Source organism: Triticum aestivum, chromosome 6B, assembly GCF_018294505.1.
Source record: "Triticum aestivum cultivar Chinese Spring chromosome 6B, IWGSC CS RefSeq v2.1, whole genome shotgun sequence".
NCBI lineage: Eukaryota > Viridiplantae > Streptophyta > Magnoliopsida > Poales > Poaceae > Triticum > Triticum aestivum.
This window is the reverse complement of record NC_057810.1, coordinates 717658503-717675174: the sequence shown is the minus strand read 5'-3', so window position 1 is coordinate 717675174 and position 16672 is coordinate 717658503. Positions and strand designations below refer to the sequence as shown.

The following is a 16672-nucleotide window of genomic DNA, read 5'->3' as shown; positions in this document are numbered from 1 at the left end:
GAAGTACCTACAAGGGCAGCCTAAGGCATTCGCCTCTAGATCTGGAGGGTCCCAATTCTGGCAATTGGTGATCCAACTGATGCCGGTCCTGCGCATTGGGACCTCCATTAAAGTGGGCACTGGTTCTGGCACCCTACTCTGGCTCGATAGATGGGCCGGGACTCGACCTTTTGCGGAGCGGTTCTATGCTTTATTCTCGATATGCGCCCGCCCACATCTTTCGGTGGGCGTGGCATTGGCTGACATGGCGCTATCGCCTTCGGTCATATCTTCGGGGCGATGGAGCGCGCACAATGGGAGGAGCCAGTGGCGGAGCTAGCATTTGACATCAGGGTGGTCCGCCCTAAATTATTTTTGATAACTAATATGGCATGTGAACATTCTAACTAATTATCAATAGCACATAGAAATAGATTAATATGGTCTTACGAACACACTAAAATTCTCAATTAATTCTCAGTTTTGCATAAAGAAACCTACATAGTAAATAGTACATGGACCATAGCACATACCTTGAGAAGTTCAAAAAGACTATCTTTCTGGCCTACGTTTTTGCATTGCCATGAAGGTGTTAATTATGTCATCTTTATTCACCTCAGGGAAAGCATCCCTCTCAATGTATGTGACTAGGCAATCATCCAAAAGACTATCTTATTTCTCAACTTGTTCTTGACAAAACTCATGGCAGAAAATGCTCTCTCAACATTTGCCGTTGCCACCGGGAGAATCAATACCAATTTTAAAAGCAAGTACACCAAATGATGAACTATATGTCTCCCTGTTTGAACAATCTTAACCGAGAGATCAACTAGATTTCCAAGGCCTTGGAAGTTCTCATCATTTCTCATGTCATCAATATAGTTATCAAGTTGTAGTTCAAGGTGTATCAAGTCGGCACTTGAAAAGTCTTTGGGATAAAAATTAGCAAGTCTTCGTACCTTGTGTGCATCAAAAGAAACAAATGAGTTAAAGAGATTATGTACCAATTTTGAAAGCAATACAAATTTTAGAAGCAAGTTTGCATACCTTTTGTGCATCAAAAGCAGCAAATGAGTTGGCGGGATTCAAAGCAGATATACAAGATAGCAGCTCCATATTGATCTCATCAAAGCGATTTTCAAGCTCTTGAATAATTTGATCAATGACTCCAAGAAAAACTTCTCTTCTAAAGTGATCATCCTTTGTTTGGGGTCTAGCAAACCGTGTTGATCTTCCATAAGGCACATAATTATCTTCCATTATAGGAACTTGAATGCCATGCTTGTTACAAAATAGTGTGACCTTTTGCAGAAAAGCATCCCACCCACTATCCCTAAGCTCTTGTATTCTACTTTTTGCAGTTCTAACAAGTGCCATTGCAGTAAGAATATCTTGGTCTCTTCTTTGCAAACAATCAGACAAATCACTTGTGTATCCAAGAATGACAAGCATCAAGTGTGCATTGAAAATAAAGTCAAATGACTCGAACATGTTGGAAATATGCCCTAGAGGCAATAATAAAAGGATTATTATTATATTTCCTTATTCATGATAATTGTCTTTTATTCATGCTATAATTGCATTATCTGGAAATCGTAATACACGTGTGAATACATAGACCACAATATGTCCCTAGTGAGCCTCTAGTTGACTAGCTCGTTGATCAACAGATAGTCATGGTTTCCTGACTATGGACATTGGATGTCATTGATAACGGGATCACATCATTAGGAGAATGATGTGATGGACAAGACCCAATCCTAAGCATAGCACAAGGTCGTGTAGTTCGTTTTGCTAGAGATTTTCCAATGTCAAGTATCTTTTCCTTAGACCATGAAATCGTGTAACTCCCGGATACCGTAGGAGTGCTTTGGGTGTACCAAACGTCACAACGTAACTGGATGACTATAAAGGTATACTACGGGTATCTCCGAAAGTGTCTGTTGGCTTGACACAGATCGAGACTGGGATTTGTCACTCCGTATGACGGAGAGGTATCTCTGGGCCCACTCGATAATGCATCATCATAATGAGCTCAAAGTGACCAAGTGTCTGGTCACGGGATCATGCATTACGGTACGAGTAAAGTGACTTGCCGGTAACGAGATTGAACGAGGTATTAGGATACCGACGATCGAATCTCGGGCAAGTAACATACCGATTTACAAAGGGAATTGCATACGGGGTTGCTTGAATCCTCGACATCGTGGTTCATCTGATGAGATCATCGAGGAGCATGTGGGAGCCAACATGGGTATCCAGATCCCGCTGTTGGTTATTGACCGGAGAGCCGTCTCGGTCATGTCTATATGTCTCCTGAACTCGTAGGGTCTACACACTTAAGGTTCGGTGACGCTAGGGTTGTAAAGATATTAGTATGCAGCAAATCGAAAGTTGTTCGGAGTCCCGGATGAGATCCTGGATGTCACGAGGAGTTCCGAAATGGTCCGGAGGTAAAGAATTATATATGGGAAGTTGAGTTTCGGCCATCGGGAAAGTTTCGGGGGTTACCGGTATTGTACCGGGACCACCGGAAGGGTCCCGGGAGTCCACCGGGTGGGTCCACCTATCCCTGAGGGCCCCATGGGCTGAAGTGGGAGGGGAACCAGCCCCTGGTGGGCTGGTGCACCCCCCTGGGCCCCCCTCTGCGCCTAGGGTTGGGAACCCTAGGGGAGGGGGCGCCTCCACTTGCCTTGGGGGGCAAGTTTTCCCCCTTGGCCGCCGCCCCCCTAGGAGATCCCATCTCCTAGGGCCGGTGCCCCCTGGGGTCCCTATATAAAGAGGGGGGTGGGAGGGCAGCTGCACCCTGACACTTGGCGCCTCCCTTCCCCCCTTGCTACACCTCTCCCTTTCGCAGACGCTTGGCGAAGCCCTGCCGGATCCCTGCTGCATCCACCACCACGCCATCGTGCTGCTGGATCTTCATCAACCTCTCCTTCCCCCTTGCTGGATCAATAAGGACGAGACGTCACGCTAACCATACGTGTGTTGAACGCGGAGGTGCCGTCCGTTCGGCGCTAGGATCTCCGGTGATTTGGATCATGACGAGTACGACTCCCTCAACCCCGATCTCTTGAACGCTTCCGCTCGCGATCTACAAGGGTATGTAGATGCACTCCTCTCTCTCGTTGCTAGATGAACTCATAGATTGATCTTGGTGAATGTAGGAATTTTTTTATTTTATGCAACGTTCCCCAACAGTGGTATCAGAGCTAGGTCTATGCGTAGTTCTCTATTGCACGAGTAGAACACAAATCTGTTGTGGGCGTAGATGTTGTCAACTTTCTTGCCACTACTAGTCTTATTTTGCTTCAGCGGTATTGTGGGATGAAGCGGCCCGAACCGACCTTACACGTACGCTTACGTGAGATAGGTTCCACCGACTGACATGCACTAGTTGCATAAGGTGGCCAGCGGGTGTCTGTCTCTCCCACTTTAGTTGGAGCGGATTTGATGAAAAGGGTCCTTATGAAGGGTAAATAGAAGTTGACAAATAACGTTGTGGTTATTCGTAGGTAAGAAAAAGTTCTTGCTAGAACCCTATTGCAGCCACGTAAAAGATGCAACAACAATTAGAGGACGTCTAACTTGTTTTTGCAGCAATTGCTTTGTGATGTGATATGGCCAAAAGTTGTGATGAATGATGAATGATATATTGTGATGTATGAGATCATGTTCTTGTAATAGGAATCATGACTTGCATGTCGATGAGTATGACAACCGGTAGGAGCCATAGGAGTTGTCTTAATTATTGTATGACCTGCGTGTCAATGATTTAACGCCATGTAATTACTTTACTTTATTGCTAAATCGTTAGCCATAGTTGTAGAAGTAATAGTTGGCCAGCAACTTCATGGAGACACGATGATGGAGATCATGATGATGGAGATCATGGTGTGATGCAGGTGACGAAGATGATCATGGAGCCCCGAAGATGGAGATCAAAGGAGCTATATGATATTGGCCATATCATGTCACTACTATTTAAGTGCATGTGATGTTTATTATGTTTATGCTTGTTTACTTAGGACGACGGTAGTAAATAAGATGATCCCTCATAATAATTTCAAGAAAGTGTTCCCCCTAATTGTGGGTCGTTGCTAAAGTTCGTCGTTTCGAAGCACCACGTGATGATCGGGTGTGATAGATTCCTACATTCACATACAACGGGTGTAAGACAGTTTTACACATGCAAAACACTTAGGTTAACTTGACGAGCCTAGCATGTACAGACATGGCCTCGGAACACAGAGACCGAAAGGTCGAACATGAGTCGTATGGAAGATACGATCAACATGGAGATATTCACCGATGATGACTAGCCTGTCTCACGTGATGATCGGACACGGCGTAGTCGACTCGGATCATCTAACACTTAGATGACTAGAGGGATATCAAATCTGAGTGGGAGTTCATTAAATAATTTGATTAGATGAACTTAATTATCATGAACTTAGTCTAAAATCTTTGCAAAAATGTCTTGTAGATCAAATGGCCAACGCTCATGTCAACATGAACTTCAACGCGTTCCTAGAGAAAACCAAGCTGAAAGATGATGGCAGCAACTATATGGACTGGGTCCGGAACCTGAGGATCATCCTCATAGCTTCCAAGAAAGTATATGTCCTAGAAGGACCGCTAGGTGAAGCACCCATCCCAGAGAACCAAGACGTTATGAATGCTTGGCAGTCACGTGCTGATGATTCTCCCTTGTTCAGTGCGACATGCTTTACAACTTAGAACCGGGGCTCCAAAAGCGTTTTGAGAAACATGGAGCATATGAGATGTTCGAGGAGCTGAAAATGGTTTTTCAAGCTCATGCCTGGGTCGAGAGATATGAAGTCTCCGACAAGTTCTATAGTTGTAAGATGGAGGAAAATAGTTCTGGCAGTGAGCACATACTCAAAATGTCTGGGTTGCACAACCGCCTGTCCCAGCTGTACATTAACCTCCCGGACGAGGCGGTCATTGACAGAATCCTTCAGTTGCTCCCACCGAGCTACAAGCGCTTTGTGATGAACTACAATATGCAGGGGATGGTGAAAACTATTCCTGAAGTATTTTCAATGCTGAAGTCGGCAGAGGTAGAAATCAAGAAAGAACATCAAGTGTTGATGGTCAATAAAACCACCAAGTTCAAGAAGGGCAAGGGTAAGAAGAACTTCAAGAAGGACGACAAAGATGTTGCCGCGCCCGGTAAGCCAGTTGCCGGGAAGAAGTCAAAGAATGGACCCAAGCCTAAGACTGAGTGGTTTTATTGCAAAGGGAAGGGTCACTAGAAGCGGAACTGCCCCAAATACTTAGCGGACAAGAAGGCCAGCAACACTAAAGGTATATGTGATATACATGTAATTGATGTGTACCTTACCAGTACTCGTAGTAACTCCTGGGTATTTGATACCGGTGCCGTTGCTCATATTCGTAACTCACAGCAGGAGCTACGGAATAAGGGGAGACTGGCGAAGGACGAGGTGACGATGCACGTCGGGAATGGTTCCAAGGTCGATGTGATCGCCGTCGGCACGCTACATCTACATTTACCCACGAGATTAGTTTTAAACCTCAATAATTATTATTTAGTGCCAAGTGTGAGCATGAACATTGTATCTGGATCTCATTTAATACGAGATGGCTACTCATTTAAATCCGAGAATAATGGTTGTTCTATTTATATGAGAGATATGTTTTATGGTCATGCCCCGATGGTCAATGATTTATTCTTAATGAATTTCGAACGTAATATTACACATATTCATAGTGTGAATACCAAAAGATGTAAAGTTGATAACGATAGTCCCACATACTTGTGGCACTACCGCCTTGGTCACATTGGTGTCAAGCGCATGAAGAAGCTCCATGCTGATGGACTTTTAGAGTCTCTCGATTATGAATCATTTGACACATGCGAACCATGCCTCATGGGCAAAATGACCAAGACTCCGTTCTCCGGAACAATGGAGCGAGCAACCAACTTATTGGAAATCATACATACTGATGTGTGTGGTCCAATGAGCGTAGAGGCTCGCGGAGGATATCGTTATGTTCTCACTCTCACTGACGACTTAAGTAGATATGGGTATGTCTACTGGATGAAACACAAGTATGAGACCTTTGAAAAGTTCAAGGAATTTCAGAATGAAGTAGAGAATCAACATGACCGAAAAATAAAATTCTTACGATCAGATCGTGGAGGAGAATATTTAAGTTACGAATTTGGTACGCACTTAAGGAAATGTGGAATCGTTTCACAACTCACGCCGCCTGGAACACCTCAGCGTAATGGTGTGTCCGAACATCGTAATCGCACTCTATTGGATATGGTGCGATCTATGATGTCTCTTACCGATTTACCGCTATCATTTTGGGGATACGCTCTAGAGACAGCTACATTCACTTTAAATAGGGCTCCGTCTAAATCCGTTGAGACGACACCATATGAATTATGGTTTAGGAAGAAACCTAAGCTGTCGTTTCTAAAAGTTTGGGGATGCGATGCTTATGTCAAGAAACTTCAACCTGAAAAGCTCGAACCCAAGTCGAAAAAATGCGTCTTCATATGATACCTTAAGGAAACCATTGGGTATACCTTCTACCTTAGGTCTGAAGGCAAGATCTTTGTTGCCAAGAATGGATCCTTTCTGGAAAAAGAGTTTCTCTCGAAAGGAGTAAGTGGGAGGAAAGTAGAACTTGATGAAGTACTACCTCTTGAACCGGAAAGTAGTGCAGCTCAGGAAAATGTTCCTGTGGTGCCTACACCGACTAGAGAGGAAATTAATGATGATGATCAAGGTACTTCGGATCAAATTGCTACTGAACTTCGTAGGTCCACAAGGACACGTTCCACACGAGAGTGGTATGGCAACCCTGTCCTGGAAATCATGTTGTTAGACAACGGTGAACCTTCGAACTATGAAGAAGCGATGGCGGGCCCAGATTCCAACAAATGGCTTGAAGCCATGCAATCCGAGATAGAATCCATGTATGAAAACAAAGTATGGACTTTGACAGACTTGCCCGATGATCGGCGAGCGATAGAAAACAAATGGATCTTTAAGAAGAAGACGGACGCGGATGGTAATATTACCATCTATAAAGCTCGACTTGTCGCTAAGGGTTATCGGCAAGTTCAAGGGGTTGACTACGATGAGACTTTCTCTCCCGTAACGAAGCTGAAGTCTGTCCGAATCATGTTAGCAATTGCCGCATAGTATGATTATGAGATATGGCAGATGGACGTCAAAACAGCATTCCTTAACGGCTATCTTAAGGAAGAACTGTATATTATTCAGCCGGAGGGTTTTGTCGATCCTAAGAATGCTAACAAGGTATGCAAGCTCCAGCGATCCATTTATGGGCTGTTGCAAGCATCTCGGAGTTGGAACATTCGCTTTGATGAGATGATCAAAGCGTTTGGGTTTATGCAGACTTATGGAGAAGCCTGCGTTTACAAGAAAGTGAGTGGGAGCTCTGTAGCATTTCTCATATTATATGTAGATGACATACTTTTGATGGAAAATGATATAGAACTTTTGGACAACATTAAGGCCTACTTGAATAAGTGTTTTTCAATGAAGGACCTTGGAGAAGCTGCTTACATATTAGGCATCAAGATCTATAGGGATAGATCGAGACGCCTCATAGGTCTTTCACAAAGCACATACCTTGATAAGATATTGAAGAAGTTCAATATGGATCAGTCCAAGAAAGGGTTCTTGCCTGTGTTGCAAGGTGTGAGATTGAGCTCGGCTCAATGCCCGACCACGGCAGAAGATAAAGAAGAGATGAGTGTCATCCCCTATGCCTCAGCCATAGGATCTATTATGTATGCCATGCTGTGTACCAGACCAGATGTAAACCTTGCGGTAAGTTTGGTAGGAAGGTACCAAAGTAATCCTGGCAAGGAACACTGGACATCGGTCACGAATATCCTGAAGTACCTGAAAAGGACAAAGGACATGTTTCTCGTTTATGGAGGTGACGAAGAGCTCGTCGTAAAGGGTTACATCGACGCTAGCTTCAACGCAGATCTGGATGACTCTAAGTCAAAAACCGGATACGTGTATATGTTGAATCGTGGAGCAGTAAGCTGGTGCAGTTGCAAGCAGAGCGTCGTGGCGGGATCTACATGTGAAGCGGAATACATGGCAGCCTCGGAGGCAGCGCATGAAGCAATATGGATGAAGGAGTTCATCACCGACCTAGGAGTCATACCCAATGCGTCGGGGCCGATCACTCTCTTCTGTGACAACACTGGAGCTATTGCCCTTGCCAAGGAGCCCAGGTTTCACAAGAAGACCAGGCACATCAAGCGTCGTTTCAACTCCATCCGTGAAAATGTTCAAGATGGAGACATAGATATTTGCAAAGTACATACGGATCTGAATGTCGCAGATCCGTTGACTAAACCTCTTCCGCGAGCAAAACATGATCAACACCAGAACTCTATGGGTGTTCGATTCATCACAATGTAACTAGATTATTGACTCTAGTGCAAGTGGGAGACTGTTGGAAATGTGCCCTAGAGGAAATAATAAAAGGATTATTATTATATTTCGTTGTTCATGATAATTGTCTTTTTTTCATGCTATAATTGTATTATCCGGAAATTGTAATACACGTGTGAATACATAGACCACAATATGTCCCTAGTGAGCCTCTAGTTGACTAGCTCGTTGATCAACAGATAGTCATGGTTTCCTGACTATGGACATTGTATGTCATTGATAACGGGATCACATCATAAGGAGAATGATGTGATGGACAAGACCCAATCCTAAGCATAGCACAAGGTCGCGTAGTTCGTTTTGCTAGAGCTTTTCCAATGTCAAGTATCTTTTCCTTAGACCATGAAATCGTGTAACTCCCGGATACCATAGGAGTGCTTTGGGTGTACCAAACGTCACAACGTAACTGGGTGACTATAAAGGTATACTACGGGTATCTCCGATAGTGTCTGTTGGGTTGACACGGATCGAAACTGGGATTTGTCACTCCGTATGACGGAGAGGTATCTCTAGGCCCACTCGGTAATGCATCATTGTAATGAGCTCAAAGTGACCAAGTGTCTGGTCACGGGATCATGCATTACGGTACGAGTAAAGTGACTTGCCAGTAACGAGATTGAACGAGGTATTGGGATACGGACGATCGAATCTCGGGCAAGTAACATACCGATTGACAAAGGGAATTGTATACGGGGTTGCTTGAATCCTCGACATCGTGGTTCATCCGATGAGATCATCAAGGAGCATGTGGGAGCCAACATGGGTATCCAGATCCTGCTGTTGGTTATTGACCGGAGAGCCGTCTCGGTCATGTCTACATGTCTCCCGAACCCGTAGGGCCTACACACTTAAGGTTCGATGACGCTAGGGTTGTAAAGATATTAATATGCAGCAAACCAAAATTTGTTCGGAGTCCCAGATGAGATCCCGGACGTCACAAGGAGTTCCGGAACGGTCCGGAGGTAAAGAATTATATATGGGAAGTCGAATTTCGGCCATCGGGAAAGTTTCGGGGGTTACCGGTATTGTACCGGGACCACCGGAAGGGTCCCGGGGGTCCACCGGGTGAGCCACCTATCCCGGAGGGGCCCATGGGCTGAAGTGGGAGGGAAACCAGCCCCTGGTGGGCTGGTGCGCCCCCCTGGGCCCCCCTCTATGCCTAGGGTTGGGAACCCTACGGGAGGGGGCACCTCCACTTGCCTTGGGGGGCAAGTTTCCCCCCTTGGCCGCCACCCCCCTAGGAGATCCCATCTCCTAGGGCCGGCGCCCCCCTGGGGTCCCTATATAAAGAGGGGGGTGGGAGGGCAGCCGCACCCTGACACCTGGCGCCTCCCTCCCCCCTTGCTACACCTCTCCCTTCCGCAGATGCTTGGCGAAGCCCTGCCGGATCCCTGCTGCATCCACCACCACGCCGTCGTGCTGCTGGATCTTCATCAACCTCTCCTTCCCCCTTGCTGGATCAAGAAGGAGGAGACGTCATGCTAACCGTACGTGTGTTGAATGCGGAGGTGCCGTCCGTTCGACGCTAGGATCTCCGGTGATTTGGATCACGACGAGTACGACTCCCTCAACCCCGTTCTCTTGAACGCTTCTGCTCGCGATCTACAAGGGTATGTAGATGCACTCCTCTCTCTCGTTGCTAGATGAACTCATAGATTGATCTTGATGAACGTAGGAAATTTTTTATTTTATGCAACGTTCCCCAACAGAACACTCCAACAATAGTATGAATTTTGGGCCAATCACTTCTTTGTGAAGCATATTGTCCAAGAGTTATGAGCACATCACGGATTGTGGGATACATAGCAATACTGTTAAGAACAGTTTTGTAGTGAGAGCCCCACCGAGTATCACCAGGCCTAGGTAACCCCATCTGTTGATTCAAACCACTCCCGGTTTGTAACTCACCCCATTCAAGTAGTTTCAGGATATTCTGAAGTCTAGCATCTCGAAGCATGTTGACACTCCGATAACATTCAGTAATAAAGACACTCGATCAAAAAACCACACACAATCATCATTTCCCTTGGCAACAGCAACAAGAACTAGCTGGAGTTGATGTGCAAAACAATGAATATAATAGGCAGAAGGTGACTCTTTCATGATCAATGTTTTCAATCCTTTAATTTCTCCTCTCATATTACTAGCCCCATCATATCCTTGCCCACGAATTTGTGTTATAGTCAAACCATGATCAGTAAGTAAAGTTTCAATTGCTTCCTTAAGTGACAAAGAAGTAGTGTCACTTACATGAAAAACTCCAAGAAAGTGCTCAGACGGCCTCCCTACTTTATCAACAAAACGCAAGCATAAAGCAAGTTGTTCTTTATGTGATACATCACTAGACTCATTAGTTAGAATAGAATAGTGCTCATCACCAAGTTCATCAATAATTTGCTTTCTAGTAAGTTGTGCACAACATTGAATAATCTGATGTTGTATCTGATGAGATGTCAATTCACAGTTACCTGGTTCATTCTTCAAAACATACTTATTCGCCTCCTCACTATTTGCTGCAAGCCACTTCAATAGCTCAAGGAAGTTTCCTCTATTGCTAGACTGTTCACTTTCATCATGCCCACGAAATGCCAATCCTTGACGAAGAAGAAATTGCAAGCATCTAAGTGAATACTTCAACCTCATCTTGTAAAGACGTAGATCCTCACTGTTCACCTTCACAAAAAGATCATCAATAGCTGCACGAGGATTCACAAATAAGTTATATCTCTCTTGAGATGCATTATGCACACTTGATACGCAACCAACATGCTTAAGAAGAGCATCCTCTCTATTCCAATTACTCCAACCACCATCAGTAAATGCATTAGTTCCCTTACCAGTAGTTTTTTTTCTCTTTGAACAAGTAACATACAAAGCAAAATGCAGATTCCTTCTTGATACTATATTCAAGCCAACTATGATTATGAAGCCACAAAGGATTGAATGAACGTTCTCTACTCCCAATTGTTCTTTTCTTAAAGTCATGTGCATAAGGTTTGAATGGCTTTTTAAGGATATATGATCTTCGAACTGCGTCTTGATCATTGATAGGATAACTTGCAATGGGTAGCCTGTCCCCGGGATCATGTTTAAGACGACTAAAATCATAAAACGGCGGTGATGGCGGTGACACATCCTCAGTTTGCTCTATGGTCACATTTGACATAGATAATGTTGGTTCTTCAATTTGCTCTTCGATCACAACCGGCATACACACAACTTCGCGTGTCTGTTCTTCAGCCACGTCCGGCATATTCTCTGCCTTCTTCTTCTTCCCTATCTTCATAGCTTCTCTTTGGAAAAGAGAAACAATGTCTGCTGCCCTCTTCATTCTTCAACAAATCTGTAAGAATACTACTTTCTATCAGTACTGCTTTCTATCAATAAAGCTAATTGAGGTAGAACAAAGTGCAAAAAGCAAACCCTAAATCATAAACTAGGGGTAAATCATGGATTTGGGGTATTTGTTTTTAGTACCTCACCTCACTGCAGCCGTACCACGTTACGGACACATGTATGTCATTAAAAATATTTATTGAATGTTGAAAATATTCGTGTAATTTAAAATATTATGTCGTTGCATTTTTAAATTGTATGTTGCATTGACAAAAAAAATCACGTGTTTGAAAAATATGTTCATGACATTAAAATATTTGTGTAGTTGAAAAAGGTTCTTATCATTCGAAACATGTTTGAACGTGTATTTTAAATATAATTAACACATATTCAGAGCAACGTTCAAAAATATTTATCTAAAATAATAATAATGTATTTGTAAAATGTTAATCATGTATAATGTACAATGTGTACTAGAAAAAAGAGACATCAAAACATAAATACAAAAAACTTAATCATGTATAAAAAATGCTCTTTATGTTAATTAAAAATGTACAATGTGTGTAAACACCCAAAGAAAACAGTTGAGATCTCATAAAATCAAACCCATAAGAAAACCCTTGATAGCCGAGCCAGAAAACCAAATTTAATGAGAAGAGAAGGCGGAAAACAAAAGGAAGTTAAAAAACCAAAGGAAATCATTAAAGAAACACAAAAAAGATAAAACCCATCAAGAAAACCCGATAAAAACCAATGCATGAAACACAAAAACAAGTGAAGAAAATGCGCTAAAAAGCACTCCCACACGAACCCTAGGCCCCCGCAGTCAACGTGGTCATAGCGGATGTGAGCGAGGCATTTCCTTATGATCGATCTATGGCTTTCGGAAAAAAATTATTTGCTACTCCCTTCGTCCCATAATATAAGAGAATTTTACCGTTTATCAGGTTGCTTGCCACTGATGTATTTTTATGAAAACGAAGCAATAAATAAAGAAAGGTAATGGAAGAAGAAATGCCAACAAAATAAAAGGGTTTTCCGCTGAATAGGGCCCAACCAGGTTCAAACCGGTGACCTATTGATCTGCAGTCAATTGCTCTACCACTGAGCTATGGACCCGTTGATGCCATTGATTATTTAATCAGGCCCTTAACTAGCTGGTCCACACAAACACATTTGAGCACCAGCAAACTGTTGGTACATCTGCCCAACATTCTCTCCCTCAATTGAATGGTTATTAGCTGGTCCTATCCAACTAATCCGCGCAAAGATCATTAATCATGTCTCACTTTCTCGTCTCTCATGAGATATTAATTCTTAGCCATTTCCGCGTAAACCAACTGGAAATCAGCTAAGCATTCTTGGTAGGAGTAGTTTTCCCCAAGACGTGTAAGCCTTCACCCTTTACCCATTGCAAGAGAGAGATTCCATGCATTCAAACTCGATGGCACCCCAGAAGAGCATGTAGAAGCCGGTCTTGTGGTTGGAACGAACCTGGAGGGGAGTCTTGTCGTGGTCGCAGAAAGTTGCTCTGTACTTTCCCCTTTATATTTTGATGGCAACGCATCGAGTGAACATTACTGCCTTCGTGTTCACAAAACACCAAGATGTATCATGTATGCATCAGTGTCGCTTAGCAGATTATTTCAACTTAAGTCATGGGTTATGAGAGATCCTAGAAGATATCCTGCAGATATCTCTGTTAAGCATTGGAAGGCCTATCGGTGAGCCGACTTGGTGCACAAGAAGGAGTCGGGCGTAACCTTGATGAACTCTTTCTAAGGTTTGCAGCATCTGGCTAGCCCTATATAAATGGAGGAGAGGTCCGCACGGCGGATCCAAGTTCTACATCGTCAACATCACCTCATCAAGCTTAGGACTAGTTACAAACCCTAGTCGCCGAGTTGCCTCCCAACTCACCGAGTTCACCATTGTACTCCCTCTGTTCCCAAATATAAGTCTTTTTAGAGATTTCAACAAGGGACTGCATACGGAGCAAATGGGTGAATCTACACTCTAAAATATGTCTATATACATCCGTATATCGTAGTCCATTTGAAAAGACTTATATTTAGGAACGGAGGGAGTAATTTCCTATATATGGTTAGAGAGCTGAGTAAAATGAGGCTCTAACATTCACCGAAGCATATGGGCCTTCCGATGTGCTTTCCCAAGCGTTCCTGATCGTCGGATCTCTGCGTGGATGGATGTGAACCGTTGGATATATTTTGTAAATGGACATGAGCCGTTGGATAGTTTCGCCGATGGCAAAGGTGGGATATTTCATCGTTGTACTTACCTTTGTAGGCTGTACTCAGACAACATGATCAGCATCATTGTGGTGTTCTATACCTCTGTACAAAGCGATGGAACCTTCCCAACACAAATGTTCATTATTGGTATTCCCTCCATATATGAGGCGGTCGCAGAAGATTCTGCCGATGTGAAGGCCATCAAGACATCAGGTACATGGACAAGCTACAAACACCATGGTCAAGGACTTGAACTACGGACGGCTTGAGAAATAGCAAGAGATTGTATCTCTCAAGGCTTCAATTATGAGGCATTTAACATTAGAAATAGACTTGCCAAAGGTTGGTTGTTAGCTGTGGGAGACATAAGCTCATTTTCGGAGCAACTTCACAATGTAATTTGCTATTGTGCCATATGAAAGTAGTGTTCATAAGTTATCTGGGACTACCATTATGGCTTTGTTGAACACGGAACACATCAACTTGACCCCGCGTCGCCTTGCCCAGGGCGGCTCGGGCGTCCCCAGCCTAACCCTAGCGCCGCCACTCCTCTTACTCCCTCCTGCCGTCGCGCCGCCGCCGGAGGACGCCGCCGGGTGAAACCCGTGCGGTCGACGGCGGCGGCGGGGCTTCCTCTCGCGGCGGCGCCTGGATCTGGTGGGCACAGATGCGGGTTGCACGTCGGCGTGCGCTAGGACGCGGGTCCTGGCGGTCGAGGCGGAGATCCACTGCTGGATGGACGCGCGGCTGTCCCTGGTGATGGATCTTCCTCGCGATGGTGGATGCGTGCAGGTGCGGATGGGTGTGCGCTCTCCCGCTCCCGCGGCGTGCTCCGCGCCCTCGGGAGATCCCGGTGTGCGGCGGCGCTGCTGATAGCCGGGGTCGGCACGTCGCGGTGGCGCGCGCGGGCTGGCGTTGGCCGGAGGTGGGGAGCGGCGGTTGGAGGCAGGCGGCCCTGCGGTGCGGCGTGCACCGCCGCCGCCGCGCGGGTTCTCGGCTCCATGTAGAAGATCTGCCCCTGCTTCGATCTGTCCCGATCCGTGCTGGCACCGGTCCTTGGCGGCGGCTTCGGCGTCCCCTATGGCCGGCCTGGCGGATCTAGCGTGCGGGTGAGGTTCCGGGGGAAACCCCTGGCTGGCGCGGCAGCTTCCCCAAAGTCGACGCCTTTGGCGCCGATCTCCTTCCTGAAGGCTTTGGGGTGGATCCTCTCCCTTTCGCCTCCTCCTCGAGCTATGGCGAAAGCTTTTGTTCCCCTGATCTGGGCGTCGACGGCACCCTGGTGTCGTGCTCCTTCTTGAAGGCGGCGGCTGGGAACATCTCTTGGTGGCGGGGCTGCTGGTGGCGTGGTGGCTTCAGCCTTCTACTTGGTGCTGCGCCTTGCTTCGCGGGACCAGCGGACGGTTTCTTTGGTGGAGCGGTGCTGCATCCATCCATTGATGGCGACGGATCTTGACGGCGTGGCGCAGTGCAGATTCGGAGTTTGATGTGTGGTGATGGTCACGCGCAGGAGGTCGACGCTGTCTGGCGTCGTGGTGGCGTCGGCGGCAGCGAGACCGGGCAAGGCCGTTACAACAGTACAGCTCTGAAGATGGATATGTGGTAGGTGGTTGTGGTGGCCTCATACCCGGCGGGCGGCCTGGTTGAGGAGCACGCCGGACTGGTGGGTGCCCATACCCGACAAGCGTCCAGGTTGGGACCTCAGGTCTTAGATGTTAGGTTTGGCTGCGAGGTCTGTTTGGTATTAGGCCCAGACCATCAGCGCCCCTTCATCAGTTAGATAGGAGTAGCGACAGAGGTTGCGAAGATGGTGGCTTTGGTCTTACTGTTGTATGACTTTGTAAGATTTTGTGCTAATAATTAACTAGTAAGCATGCACGTGCAACGCACGTCTATATAAATATTACAACCAGATTTGTGAGGCTATTTGTGGAGGTTCGTGCTCAAAGAAGATAAGGCAGACGTGTCAGTCATGGAAGTTTGTTCTCGAGAAAGAAAAGGCCCCCATGTCCCTTGCTCGAGTGACATGAGTGGCGACCCTAGCGCCCCCCTTCCTTCCCTCCTATCTTCCTCGTTTTCCTTCCCTCTATCTTCCTCGTTGTCATTGGAGGAAACTGTTGGGCAAATTGGTGTATGTGGTGAATTTGATATGTCGTAAAACATAGTAAGGGCCAACATGTAATGTGGATCAACATTTTACAACGTGTGGTACAATCTCTCTGTTTCATATAACAAAACCTGATAAGTCTGTTCGGTTGTAAACATGAAGATGCTTTCAAGACACTCTCCATTGGCACCATTTTCTTCAAATGCTTGGTGATAACCAGCAAGGTTTATCCCTTCCAACCGTAACCCCACACCCCACATCCTGCAAGTGAACAACTACTTTATCAAGACAACAAAGAGTATTTTGAATTATAAGCAGCAATCTAGAGCTTGCACTATTATAATTCTCTTGCTTGAAAATGATCTATGTTGATCTAAGTGAAGAAAGAAAATAGAATAGCTCGTTTGAATAAAAATAGCAGAGCACCATTGTTTTTTGCAATTCCAGAGTGTTATTTCTTGAAATCTTGAAAATGCTTCTATTGCACATTAACAACA

General features: G+C 45.3%; 1 non-coding gene across 1 annotated transcript; it reads right to left on the bottom strand.

Moving 5' to 3' along the window:
- Nucleotides 1-12866: 12866 nt before the first annotated feature.
- On the bottom strand, nucleotides 12867-12938 carry TRNAC-GCA (transfer RNA cysteine (anticodon GCA)). Its single transcript has one exon. It is a non-coding gene; the product is annotated as a tRNA-Cys (tRNA).
- Nucleotides 12939-16672: the final 3734 nt, after the last annotated feature.